General features: G+C 37.2%; 1 protein-coding gene across 18 annotated transcripts in view; it reads left to right on the top strand.

Moving 5' to 3' along the window:
• The window catches only part of DST (dystonin), a 419,024-nt gene that overhangs the window by 1,525 nt on the left and 402,663 nt on the right, over positions 1-14,836 (top strand). The gene's annotated exons all lie outside the window — the stretch shown is intronic.

Here is a 14,836-nt window from a genome sequence, read left to right on the forward strand (position 1 = left end):
ACACTGCCAGGCTTGGAGGTTCCTGGTCTCACTGCTTGTTCTGGTTTATTCATCTTAGCAAACTTCATCGTTACACACCCTCCATTTACTTGTCATTTGCCTGAGAAGTTATTTCACAGTTCATTTCACTAGTTAATCAGATGCTTTATTGCTCCCTAGGTGTTTTATTGGACTCTGGTTGTTTGAAAGCTTTAACTGCATTATTATAACGGCATTCTAATGCCCAATGCGTAATTCTACTGCATGTAGCTTTGGAGGGTGAGGACTCTGCTCAATGTAGGATACTTAAGAGAATAAATTAAACCAACCAGATAATCAGACAGTGCATTCTGGCTTTTCACTAACTAGCAGTGTGGTGAAACTAAACTAACTAAACTCTCTTAGTTTCTCAGCACCTCAGTTTCCCCATCTGTAAAATAGAACTGATAGTACTGACAGGGTTGTAGGGGGAAGATTTTGGGTTTACAAGTAATTATGTAAGAAACCCTACTTAGCCCTGCTGGTGTGGCTCAGTGGTTGAGCATAGACCCATGAGCCAAGAGGTTTCCGATTTGATTCCTGGTCTGGGCACATACCTGTGTTTTAGGCTCAATCCCCAGTAGGGGAGACAGCCAATCAATGTCTCTCTCTCATTGATGTTTCCCTCTCTTTATTTCTCTCTCTTCCTCTCTCTCTAAAAATCAATAAAAACATTTTTTGAAGTATTAAAAAAAAATAAAGGAAAAACCCACTTAGCTCATAGAAGGCATTCCATACTGGTTAGGTATTATATTATTACATTTTGTGAAACTGAATTAAAAAATGTGTAAAAATAAAAACCTGCAAATTTTAAAGTCTTAATTAATTAATTAATTAATTAATTCAAGTTTCTGAGAAACAACACAAATGGTGTCTGTCATAAAGCAACGCTTGAATATCTAATTAATTTAATAGAATGACCTAGATAAATGTGACAAAAATAATGGTCAGGGTGCAAACTTCAAAATTTAAGATTTTGATTTTAAAGATATATTCAGTTCAATTTAAATAAATGATAGAACAAGAATAATCTGTTATGTTTTTTTTAATACTTCTATTTATCTTTAAATATATTTTTATTGATTTCATAGAGGAAGGAGTGGGAGAGAGAGAAACTTCGATTATGAGAGAGAATCATTGATCAGCTGCTTCCTGCTTGCCCCCAACTGGGATGGAGCCTGCAACCTGGACATGTGCCCTTGACTGGAATCTAACCTGGGACCCTTTAGTCCACTGAGCCAAACAAACTAGGCCTGCTATGGGTTATTTTATTTGCAATCAGGTGTTTTAACTAAAGTACAAATAGAAAAAAATAAAATAGAACTTTGTCTTGTTTAGTTATCTTGCAGTTAACTAAACATTTGTCCCAAACTTGCATTTTGTTAGGAATGCTGGGACCAGTTGTTTAATGCCATAACTTGTTTCATAAGAATACTAGTATAGTCTGAACATTCTGTTGAAACTTCATATTTGTCTCATCTGCTAAACTGTGAGCTCCCTGAGGGCATGGACCATATCTCTCTTATTTAGGGGTGTATCCTCACTGCCTGGTAGAGTGGGTTCTTAAGAAATATTTATTGAGTGAATGAAAAATTCTTCAGTGGGTGCCAGTTCCCATAACTGGGCAGAAAATAAAAATGCACATTCTCAGGACATTGCTCAGAATCCATTTGCTGAATCTCTTATTAGATCTTTCTAGGCTTTTAAAAAAATTGGAGTTTGTATTAAAAATGTGAGTCACTAATTATAATGAAATAGATTTGGTTAACTATTTTTCTCCTCAGAAAATCAAATGCAAAATTAGCTTAATTTGTTGATGGACTGCCTGTGTTCCTTTTTGTACCAAGTTCCACCAATAAAGTACTATAAGAATGTTATTTTACAAGTGAAAATCCTTAGACTGTGTTGCATGAGAATGTCATATTTCATCACTATTTTATGTTTACCACAAATAAAACATTTTCCCTAAAAAGTAACTTAGGGAATTTTTTTCCCCTTCTCCCTTTCTATCAAAATGCTATTTCCTGTGGAATTTTCTCCTTGAGAAATACCTCTGAAGTTTTTTGATACTAAAAAATTAGAATGGATATTCTTGTTGCCATTTACCAGTAGTTGCTGCAGAATAATTAACGATTAAAGAAACTTGTCATTTTCTGACAAGTCATAATCATATTTAAGTAAGAATTCAGTGTCTTTTTGTCCCTCATCCCAATCTCAGTAAGTAGATCATTCACATTTCAGTAAGTAGCTCAACATTTCTGTAGTGATCAAGTGAGGAAAATGAGTTTAGAATCCGCTGACTCATTTTGAAATGGAAAAAAGCTTTGGGAAAGCCCTTGAACACATGAAAGAAGTTTTGTTAACACTTTACTTAGCAGAGAATATTGCTTCTGCTATCCCAGTGGTCAGCAAACTGCGGCTCGCGAGCTACATGCTGCTCTTTGGCCCCTTGAGTTTTTAGCAAAGGCCAGCTTAGGAGTACTCTAATTAATTAAGTTAATAACAATGTACCTACCTATATAGTTTAAGTTTAAAAAATTTGGCTCTCAAAAGAAATTTCAGTCGTTGTACGGTTGATAATTGGCTCTGTTGACTAATGAGTTTGCCGATCACTGGGCTATCCACATGCTCAGCAATGAGTCTAGTTGGGCAGGCAATTTTAGGATGTTCCTTCCCAGATAGAGAAATACTTCTCCAGGGAGGAAAACCATGGCACTGGTTTGCTTTGGGGGAGTTCTGCAGCAGGGAAGAAAGCCACACCAATCTCATCTGAGGAGCTCCAGTGGGTTCCTTAATGTGTGATCTGGGACGAGTTTCTCTCTATGCCTCAGTTTCCTCCTCATAAATTAAGTGGGGATAATCTTAGAAACCCCTTCTGGGCAGGGTAGGTAAGATATCCATCATCAGCCAGGGCTGGGTAGGGAAAGGAGACTGATTTGAAAATAACTGCTTTGAATTCTGTAAGAGAAAGAGCTGTATGCAAGCACCTCCCAAACTAAGTACAGTTTCAAAGAGATGTTTTCACACCCATGTTGAAGGCAGAGTCATTCTGAATTGCCAAGAGGTGGATACAATCCAAGTGTCCATCAATGGATAAATGGTAAACAAAACATGGTGTATCCATGCAATGGAGTATTATTCAGCCTTAAAAAGGAAGGACGTTCTGACAGGTGCTACAGTGTAGATGAGCTCTTCACTGCGTGTAGAATAAACTAACTCAGGTTCTTCTTCTGGAAGCTAGAAATAAATAATATGCTGATAAGATGTTTTGGAACCATAACCACCAACAACCCTTTTTATTTTCCACTTACTTGCAAACTTGTCTTTACTCACTTTTTAATAATCCTCTAAATTTTAATAATTAACATAAGAGAATGTGAAATTTTTAATCCATCTAGCAAGGGCTGAACAGGATAACCCTAATTTATTGACAGATTAAAAAAAAAGCCAATTAGATCAACAGAAACATGGGTTTTGCGTATGCAGAGAAAGAAGTTGTACGGTGATTTAATTAAGTCCTAAATTGCTAATGAGGAGAAGTGAATTCACACTGATGTAGGACTCAGTCTAGAAACCAAACGTTCATTCTCTAAGAAGCGCCCTTTTCCTGAGGCTTTAAAAGGTTTTGTGCTGTGACTTTATACAATGGTTAACTGTTACTCTAGAGTCCTATGGCGAAAATCAGACAGTGACTTATCCTGATTCTAAGGAAATTTCAGAAAGTGATATGGGTAATTGAGGTACCATTAGGTTACGAGAAAGAGTCTTGGGAGTACTTGAGTAGACTGAAGACAATTATAAGGCCCTTTGAGGATATCCAGCGTGAGCAGCGGTAAATGATCCCTATTCATCAGCTCAGTGGAATAAGGGGAGCCTTGTTCCCTGGGAGTAGGGAGAAGAGTGTGTTTTATGTCTATCAGGATTTGAGTAAATGTCTTCACTTCCCAGTTCAGGGAAGGGAACCAAAAGAGTTAACTCAAGTGAAGCAGTTCCTGTAGAGTCACATAGCAAGATAAGGACTGAGTAAGACAAGAATTCCCTGGTTACATTTGGTCTGCCCATGGTATTTAACTGTGAAATTTCCAGCTAAGAAACTAATAATATGCCTGAAAAAAAATTTTAAATATATTTTTCATTTCAGGGAGGAAGGGAGAGGGAGAAAGAGAGTGAAACATCAATGATGAGAGAGAATCATTGATTGGCTGCCTCCTGCACACCCCATACTGGAGACGGAGCCCACAACCCAGACATGTGCCTTTGACGAGAATTGAACTCAGGACCCTTCAGTCCACAGGCTGACACTCCATGCACTGAGGCAAACCAGCTAGGGCTGAAATTCTTAATGAAAGAGAGAAGCTAACTTGAGTGCATTTTTAATGGACATTTCTTACAAAGCTGAATAGGCAATTGCGTTAGGATTTTCCAGTGATTATTCACATTCTCCTAGTTGAAAGGATGGTCCACACAAACCCTAGTGGCCTCATTATATTCCCAGTGTCCCTGTCTTACACCATGGTAGAATGCTCAGTGAGATAACCACATTTCACAGCTTCTTATTACATTTATGCTTTCATTACAAATTACCTAATTTAATGGATTAGGAAAAAATGCAAGTTTGTTATTTAGTTATCTTTTACAATTAGGTTATCTTTACAAATTCTTTTCCTAGAATTAAATTTCAGGTCTAAATTAATCTGGGCTAATTAAATTAGTTGTCATTTGAATTCTACACATAGAGTGTTCATTTAGCTTCATTCAATTATTTTTAAAATAAACACTTGCTTTTAACATTACATACGATGTTAGATACAGGGCTAACAAAAGGTCTGAGGAATGGACTGTGCCCTTGATTATTAGTTCTAGGTCACTCCCAATATCAGTGCTGAAATTTTATAGTTACTGGTTTCTTCTGTTACGGTAACTGAACTGCTGTGCTCTTTCCAACTATGAGTCACAAATGTGACGAGGACATTAGAGGCCGAGGGGTGTAAGTACAGCCAATGTATTAATATTTGTATAAAATCCACCCTATTCGCAGAGGTTTATTACACCAGGGTCACCACTACCATATACTGTACTTTACCCTTTAGCTGCATGGTGGCAAAACAGAATGCCGGAAGGAGTAAAAGAAGAAAGGGGAAAACACACACACACCTATTTTCATGCATCCAAACTAATTAAATGCGTTAGATGAATGTTGAAACAAAAGCTTTCCCAGAAAAGTTTGACTCTGTGTCTGACGATAAGATTCAACAATGACTCTTTTTTTGAGATTTGGATTACAAAATATAACCAGGCTGACAAAGGCAAGTGTTGACTTAATGAAAGGAATACCGGAATCGAGATCAAAAATCCTAATTTTGAGTTCCAGCCCTGCTATTAATTAACTGGTCAAGTCCCTTAGTGTCTCCAAGATTTATGCTTGGTGCCCTTACTAGTAATACAAAGATGATCTCTGAAGCACCTTCCAGAAGAAACAGGGCATGTTTCTGGTATGTGTAAAGCATCATGCTAAAAAGGCATCTGTAAAACATGATTCCTGCCTTCTAGGAGCGTAAGGCAGGCAAAGATAAAAATATAATTCGCTGAAGCACAAAGTAACAAATTACATGTGCAACAGGAATGGTTGGAACAGTTCTGATGAAATAATTGCTTCTAGCCGAGGCGATCAGAGAAGGCTTCCAAGAGGAGGTGGTGTAAGCTGAAGCATGGGTTTGGGTAATATCTAGCTAGACACAGAGAGAATGAGAGCAACACCCACAGGCCTGCAGAATGGCATGAAAAGACACAAAGATTTAGGAAGGCACGCCTGTTTTCAGAGCTCAGAGTACACCAATATGATTAGCATGAAGGGTTCTTGATATTGCATAAAGGAATATAGAGCTGGAAATATAAGTAGTTTCCATCTACAGTAAAAAATAATTTTTGCATACTACTTGACAGTTGACAAAAGCCTTTGACATAACATTTGATTCAAGGGTACCTGGTATGAGCCCCCTTTTAAAAATTAAGTTCATTGGGGTGACATTGGTTAATTGGATCATATAGGTCTCAGGTGTGGATTTCCATATTACAAGATCTGTATGTAGCACTGTGTGCCCACCACCCAAAGTCATATCACCCTCCTGTCATCAGATGAGCCCTTCCAAGAGAAGCAAGATTTGCCTATTTCTTTCTTTCCTAGCCTGATCACTCTTTTTCACTTTGGAGGAAAATTCTGAGTCATGGCCTCTGCTGTAGTGTGGAGGGCCTGAAAGCATGGCTCACTGTGGGGCTTTATTTTGACTAAAGAGCCCACATGACCAGGGATTTGTGACAACCTGCACATGTGCTCAGTGTTCATGACAAATCCTCATGCAAAATATAATAAACTTGCAGGTATTTAATTATGTACATGACCATTTTTTTTTTATCAGCTATGAAATACTTCACACTTTTATAAAGTATTTGAAATGTGTCTATATTTAAACTTCTTCCTTGAAAATTCCTGTTCCACAAGAATTAGTCTAAATATTTACTGGGTGTATTGGTAGTAATGTGGATTTTTTTCAATAGATGGAGTTACACATATGTTGATATACGTGCAATTTGATTTGTATGATATTGTGTTGTATTGACAACAAGCTTTAAAACTTCATATGTCAAATTTGCTGAAGGTGTTAACATCATAGATACTTTTACACTTAAAAATGTCGCATTTCGTGCCAAAAAGAGAGCATTTGCAGGAAGTTTTAGTTCATTATTTTGAAGAAAAGTGCTGCTGAAAGTTGTTGTATATTTTGGGAAGCTTATGGTGAACATACTTCATCTCAAAATACTTGTGAATGCTGGTTTAAACACTTTAAAAGTGATGATTTCTATGTGAAAAACCAAGAACATCCAAGTCAACTAAAAAAGTTTGAAGACCAACAATTACAAGCATTATTGGATGAGGATGCATGTTAAACTCAAAAACAACTTGTAGAAAGATTCAAGGTTGCTCAGCAAAAAATTTCTGATCATTTAAAAGCAATGGGAAAGATTTGAAAAGAAGGAAAATGGGTGTCACATCAACTGAACGAAAGACAAATGGAAAACTGGAAAGTCATCAATTAATTGTTGCTTCAGCAGCACGCAAGAAAGTCTTTTTTGCATTGAATTGTGACTGGCAATGAAAAATTGATTTATTTTGAGAATCCCAAATGCACAAAATCATGGGTTGATTTAGGTCAGCTATCAACATCGACTGCAAGGCCAAATAGCTTTGGAAAGAAGACAATGCTGTGTTTGGTGGGGTCAGGGAAGTGTGGTGTATTATGAGCTTCTAAAACCAGGTGAAACCGTTAATACTGATCGCTACTGACAACAAATAATCAATTTGAACCACGCTTTGATCGTGAAATGTCCAGAATGTTCCAGAAGGCACAGAAAAGTAATTTTGCTTCAAGATGACGCTCCCTCACACACTTCAAAATCAGTTAAAGACAATTAAAAGATCTTGCCTGGGAAGTATTAACCTACCCACTATATTCACCAGACCTTGCTTCTTCAGATGACCAATTGTTCCTATTGATGGTACACTCACTTTCTGAGCAGCACATCAAAACATACAAAGAAGTGGAAAATTGGATCTCTGACTGGTTTGCTTCAATACAAGCAAAGTTCTATTGGGATGGTATCCACAAATTATCTGAAAGATGGGGGAAATGTGTAGCTAACGATGGACATTACTTTGAATAAAGCGCTTTTGATGTTTCTCTTGAAATTATCATGTTTTCTTTGATTACAAAATCCTCATTATTAACCGGTACACACTCCTCAGATCTTCTAGCCTATTTCTCCACTCTCAGCCAGTGACCTTTGTCTCTTTTTAAAAATATATATTTCTTATCATTTTGAAATTCATGTGTATTTCTTGTTTTTTGAAATGTTGGACTGAACGACTTTTTAAAAAAATATTTTATTGATTTTTTTACAGAGAGGAAGAGAGAGGAATAGATAGTTAGAAACATCGATGAGAGAGAATCACCAATCAGCTGCCTCTTGCACACCCCCTACTGGGGATGTGCCTGCAACCAAGGTACATGCCTTTGACTGGAATTGAACCTGGGACCCTTCAGTCCGCAGGCCAATGCTCTATCCACTGAGCCAAACCGGTTTCGGCTGACCTTTATCTCATAACTCACAGTGAGCATCAGTGCCATCAGGTAACAGCACCATACAGTTCTTGCCCCTAAAAACTAAGTGGCATCTTAAACTTCCCTCCCAGTCCAATGGAAAATTGATTTTGTCCTTTATAATAATAGTTTATGCTTATTTTGTGGAAAAATCTTTTTCATCTCTTGGGGGATGATGTTCCATTAGTCCTTCCTTCCTCTTTTATCTGCCATTGTGCCCTCTCTGTGGTCTCCTTTCCCTTATATATTAATGTCATACATGCTTCCTTTTGAAAACCACAATACAAACCTCTCTCTATACCATCAGCTCTTCTCTTGGCATGAGAAGTTTCCTGAAAAATGTTCTTAATTTGTCACCTCCTATTCCTCACCTCTCATTCACTCCTCAGCTCCATAACCAAGCCTCTGCTGCTACTGCTATTTAAAGTCACTTAAGCCCGGCCAGCATGACTCAGTGGTTGAGCATCGACCTATGAACCTGGAGGTCACGGTTTGATTCCCTGGTCAATGTGCCTGGGTTACGGGCTCGATCCCCAGTGTGGGCTGTGCAGGAGGCAGCCAATCAATGATTCTTTCTCATCATTGATGTTTCTCTCTCTTCCTCTCCCTTCCTCTCTGAAATCAATAAAAACATATATATTTTTTAAAAGATATATTTTAAAAGAAAAGATTTCCCAAAAACATTTCAAGAAGATTTTCAAGAAGTAATCAGTGGCCAACAGTATCAATTATGGTAAAAACTGATATATTTGATTTAGAAATTTAAAAAATTACGGGGGAGCCTAAGTGACTTTATTTATTTTTTAAATGTAAGCTTTCTGAAAGACAGGGTTGTGTGTGTGTGTGTGTGTGTGTGTTTATTTTTTTATTTCAGAGAGGAAGGGAGAGGGAGAGAGTGATAGAAACATCAATGATGAGAGAGAATCATTGATCGACTGTCTCCTACACACCCCACACTGGGGATCAAGCCTGCAACCCGGGCATGTGCCCTGACCAGGAATTGAACCATGACCTCCTGGTTCATAGATCAATGCTCAAACACTGAACCATGCTGGCCCGACATAAAGTATATCTTTCTAAAAAAATAATAATTTTGTTGATTTCAGAGAGAGAAAGGGAGAAGGGAGAGAGAGATAGGAATTTTGAGAATCACTGATCAGCTGCTTCCTGAATGTCATCCATAGGGGATGGAGCCCACAACCTGGGCATGTGCTCTGACAGGGAATTAAACCCTGACCTCGTGGTTCATGGTTCGACACTCAAGCACAGAGCCACATCGGCCAGGATGGACAATACTTTCTTTACTCACCATCTTCCTCTTCTTTGCTGGCTATGCCTCTCTCTGTTCCTGTACAAGGTCTTCTTCCTACTTACATGTTGACTAGAGGCCCGGCACACTAAGTTCATGCACAGGTGGGGGTCCCTAGGCCTGGCCTGTGATTAGAGCCTGTCTTCCTTGTTTCCCTATCCCCAATCCATACACACTAATTTCATAAGGATCATTCTAAAATATAAGTTAATTATGAAAACCTTTCTCACTCATGGAGACATTCAGATTCAAGTAATCTCAATATAAAATGGGTTATTAATACACAGGGATTTATATTCTCTTGTCACAAGAAGTCTAGATCTGCTGCTGGCTTTGCTTGAGCTGCTCTGTTGTGTCATTGCTAGTGTGCTTGGGATATTCCTGGCCCTTCCCTCCTGGTTGCAGGATGGCTGGCATGGTTCCAGACATCATACCCAAATTCAAGAGCCGCCAAGGAAGAATATTCATCAGAAAGCTTTGCTAGAAACCTTTCCAGTTAGATTTTTTCTTACACTTGACAGGTCAGAACTGTGTCACAAAGCCATCTTTCACACTCGAGTGAAGCTTGACACATTTCCATCTGCGTAGAAGTAGACAAGAAAGAAATGGTTGGGTAATCCATATTCCTCTCCTACTTAAAATCGTCAGTGGTGCCCTAGCCAGTGTGGCAAGGTGGTTAGAGTGTCGGCTGGCACACTAAAGGGTTGCAAGTTCAATTCAAAGGCATGTACCTAGGTTGGGGGTTGTTGGGTTGGGGCACATGCAGGAGGCAATCAGTCTATGTCTCTCTCTCTCTCTCTTTCTCTCTCTCTCTCTCTTTCTCTCTCTCTCTCTCCCCCTACCTTATTCCCTCCCTTTCTCTCTGAAAAGCAATGGGAAAAATATCCTCAGGTGAGGATTAAAAGTAATAATAAAACCCCTCAGTGGTTTCCCATTTCCTTCAAGGTAATGAAGGACAACCTTCTTAATGTAACATCAGAGAGATCCCTATATTGATGTCCTTGTGATAGTTCTAACCTAACCATCTGTTCACACTTGTAATTCTCCAAAAGAACCATGACCTTTAGGATTATTGTTCTTGTCCATGGTATTTCCTACTGGGAAAACTTCCATTCCTCTTCCTTTTCTCTGCCCACTCACCCCTAAAAACAACAACAACAACAACAACAACACTAATTAAACTAAAGGCACAAAAGACTAACTCCTGTTCTTCCTTTAAAACCTAGTTCAGAGCTCATCTCCTCCAGAACACTTTTAGCTCAGTCCTCATAATCACAATTGAGGTTGTGGAATTTTTTTTCTTTTTCTTTCCTACAAGATTGTATCTTGAAGGCAGTGTAAATCTTTAGTTTTTAGCTAAGTGTTTGGCACAGAGTGAAGCTAAGTAAATGTTCCCGGAATGAATGAATATTAAACGTTTTCTACAAGTTAGCATAATTTTCAATTCCAATGGATTCTGTAACTTTCTAAATATTACTGTATCCCACTTTTACTTAAAGGGAAAGAAACAGATGGTTTTCATTTTTTATCTCAGACATACAGTTATGCCTTGGTTAACATGCTATGATTACTTAGAAAATACACAGATTCAGGAACTTTTAAAAAATGATTGAAAATATTCCCTGACATTTTTATTCATTATTGAAGTGATTTTCATCCCTTGATATGACAGTTTTGAACAAAATTTTTAATATTTAATGTTTTCATTTTAATTTATAATCTGAAAAAAATAATTGTAAGTATATTCTGAAATATTTTGTAACTAATGTACCTTATCACTAGTATTGTCACCCAATTCTAGTGCCTGAATTCATGTTTTGTTTACAATCACATAGGTATCAATTGGTATTGCTTTACTGTCATGATCTTAAGAGAAAAGATCAGGGGCAATTTTAATGTGTAATTTATGCATTCATGCTTGGTGAGGGCCAAATTATGTGCTTTGGTAATCTTTATTAACTAGTTTTGAGAAATGTGGTGATGAATTTAAGTAAAAGAGCATTAGAAATGCCAGATGTCAAGGTAAGTATAATAGAAAATACAATTTTATTCCTCTTAATTAAAAAACTACATATAATTTTTAAAGCACAAATTAAATATTGTCTTATGGTATTTATAACATACATATTCTATAGTATGTATTATTATAGAACTAGAGGCCCAGTGCATGAAAATCTGTGCACTTAGGGGGGTCCTTCAGCCTGGCCTGTGCCCTCTTGCAGTCTGGGACCCCTGGGGAGATGTCCCCCAGGGAGCGGGCCTAAGATGGCAGTCAGACACCCCTTTGGCAGCCTGGGAGCCCTTGGGGGATGTCCGACCATGGCTTAGGTCCACTCCCCTCGGTTGGACATCCTTAGCACTGCTGAGGAGGCAGGAGAAGCTCTAGCTACCGCCCTGCACTCAGAGCCATCAGCCCAGCTGTGGCTAAATGGAACTCCCCCTGTGGGAGCGCACTGACCACATGTGGGCAGCTCCTGCATTGAGCGTCTACCCCCTGGTGGTCAGTGCACATCAGAGTGACTGGTCATTCTGCCTTAGGGTCAATTTGCATACTACCCTTTTATTATATAGGATATGTTATAACATTCTATAATATGTATTATACAGAGAAATAAATATATACATTTGACAGCTATAGTGTAGACAAATACAGGGAAATAAAGGAACTCCCTATAGATTGCAAGGTTTCTACATTTTATATGAAGTGGTGCATTAGAACTTGAAGAAGGCATTAGAAACAACATTATATCTATAAAATATCAGTGTATTTTAAATAATGGATATAAAATCGTAAAAAAGCAATTTAATTTCATTTACTGTTTAGTTTTCATAAATTTTTTTCTTTGTGGATTTTTTTCTAATATGTAATTTACAAAGATAAGACTACTGTACTTGAAAGTAACATTTGGACAATTCAAAGAGTCATTGATGAGGATAGGCAAAAGAATGTAGTCCTATAATTACTGTTTAAAGACTCTGATTTTAACCTCAATATACATGTCCCCTTGCTCATGTCCAATCATTTTCTTGTTGTTAATAATTTTGCAGGGGAAGGATACTAGAATTGCTATGACAACATTATTTTCATAGTCTTAAATGTCAAAGTCGTTTGAACTAAGACTTGAGTGTAGACATCATATATTCCAGGAATTTGACATATTATTAGATGGAACTATTACACTGTGGGTAAAATTCTTTTGCTTAGCAGTCATGAATTTTACATTTGGTTAGTTATTAACTATTTAAAAAAAAAGGTTTTATTGAGCAACTACTTACTATATAGACTATACATGCTGCGGAATATTAATACTGCATAATACACAGATTACAAGCTAATTGAGAGCATTATTTTTTTAAATTTCAGTTTTATTTTCAATTTATGCTACATTAAGTATTAATAAACTAAACACTTCAATTAAGAGACAGATGATTAGAATGAATAAATAGCAACATCTGACTATATACTATTTTTAAAACATGCACTTAAAGATGCAGTTAGACTGAAAGTGAATGAAAAAACATAAATAATACAAACAATAAGCTTAAGAAGATTGGTATGGCTATATTCAAGTCAGATAAAATAGATATCAAGGTAAATAGTATTAACAGAGATAATGAGGGATTTCTGTTATGCTTAAAGGGCTAATTGTTCAGGAAGACATAACTATAACTGTGTCTGTATCAAATAATAGTGCTTCAAAATGCAAAATTTAAACATTCTCAAAATTAAAAGGAGAAATAGACAATTTTGTAATTAGAGTTAATGATTTTAACATCCTCTCAGCAATTGATAGAACATACACACAGAAAAACAGTAAAGATATAGGTGATCTTAATAACCTTCAACTATCCTGACCTAAGTGATATTAATAGAATTTTATACTTACATGATGCATTCACAAAGACAGATTATATTCTGGCCATAAAACAAGTCACAGCAGCCTGGCTGGTGTGGCTCAGTAGTTGAGTGCTGATCTATGAATCAGAGGTCATGATACGATTCCCACTCAGATTATGGGCTCAATCACCAGTAGGGTCCATGCAAGAGACAGCCGATCAATGATTCTTTCTCATCATTGGTGTTTCTATCTCTCTCTCCCTCTTCCTTCCTCTCTGAAATCAATAAAAATATATCTTAAAAATGTCACAATAAATTTAAATTTAAGAGGATTGAAGTCATATAGAGTATATTTTTGATTCTTATAACGGAATAAAATTAGGAATCAATAACAATAATATGTCTAGGGAATTCTCAGCTATTTGGAAATGAAATAACATGCTTCCAAATAATTCATGCATCAAAAACAAATCACAGGAAAAATTAGAAAATATTTTGAACTGAATGATGATGCAAACACAATTATTTAAAAATTGTGTGATGCAGCCAAAGCAGTGCTCAGAGCAAAACACATAGCTGTACCTGCTTATAATAGAACAGAAGAAAGCTCTAAAATCTAGCAAATTTTCAACTTTAGGGGATAAAATAAGGCAAAGTAAACACAAAGTAGAAGGAAGGAAATAATAGAGATAAAAGACATTGATAGAATAGAGAAAACAACAACAACATACAATAGAAGAAATTGGCAAAGCCAAAGGGGGATTTTTGAAAAGGGCAATAGAGTTTATAAATAATATAAGCGAGACTGATTGAGAAAAACACACACAAATCACTGGTATGACACATGGAAGAGACATTATAATTACAGAAGCCACAGACAGTAAAGGATAAAAGAATATTTTGTGCAATATTCTGTCTAAAATTTGACAACTTAGTTGAAATGGACAAATATTTACCTATAGTTCCCTAATTATCCATTCATTCGTCCATCTAAAACCCAATCATATGTCTTAGAATTGCTCTAATTCCAAATCTTGAATTCCAAAATAGCTCTCTTTGACCACACACCTGCCAGTCTGCACCTCCTTATGAGCTCTTGGTGAGTTTCTTTCTTACCTGAGCAGGACTGTAAATCCTAAATCTTCCTTAGATTTAAGCCTGTCTGCACTTCACTTCACTTACCTTTCTACTCACTATAGACCCTTAATCACCTATGTTAGGGGTGTCGAACTCAATCAGAGAAGGGGCCAAAATCTAAAATCCAGCCTAAATTGCGGGCCGAATGGTTTACTGAACAGTCATAAACTGTCGTTGTGATGGAAACGCAGCGGAGTGCAGTGATGACAGCGCGGTGCGGGCCACATTGCAAGGCCTGGCGGGACGGATTTGGCCCGCAAGCCTTGTGTTTGACACGTGACTATGTAGAGAAGCTTTCTCTCTTATTCTCACTTTGCTCATGCAGTTAGTTGTTCTGCCACACTGATGTTGACAATTCCCAGACCTGAGCTCAACTCA

This window comes from Pipistrellus kuhlii, unplaced genomic scaffold (assembly GCF_014108245.1).
Source record: "Pipistrellus kuhlii isolate mPipKuh1 unplaced genomic scaffold, mPipKuh1.p scaffold_m20_p_5, whole genome shotgun sequence".
NCBI lineage: Eukaryota > Metazoa > Chordata > Mammalia > Chiroptera > Vespertilionidae > Pipistrellus > Pipistrellus kuhlii.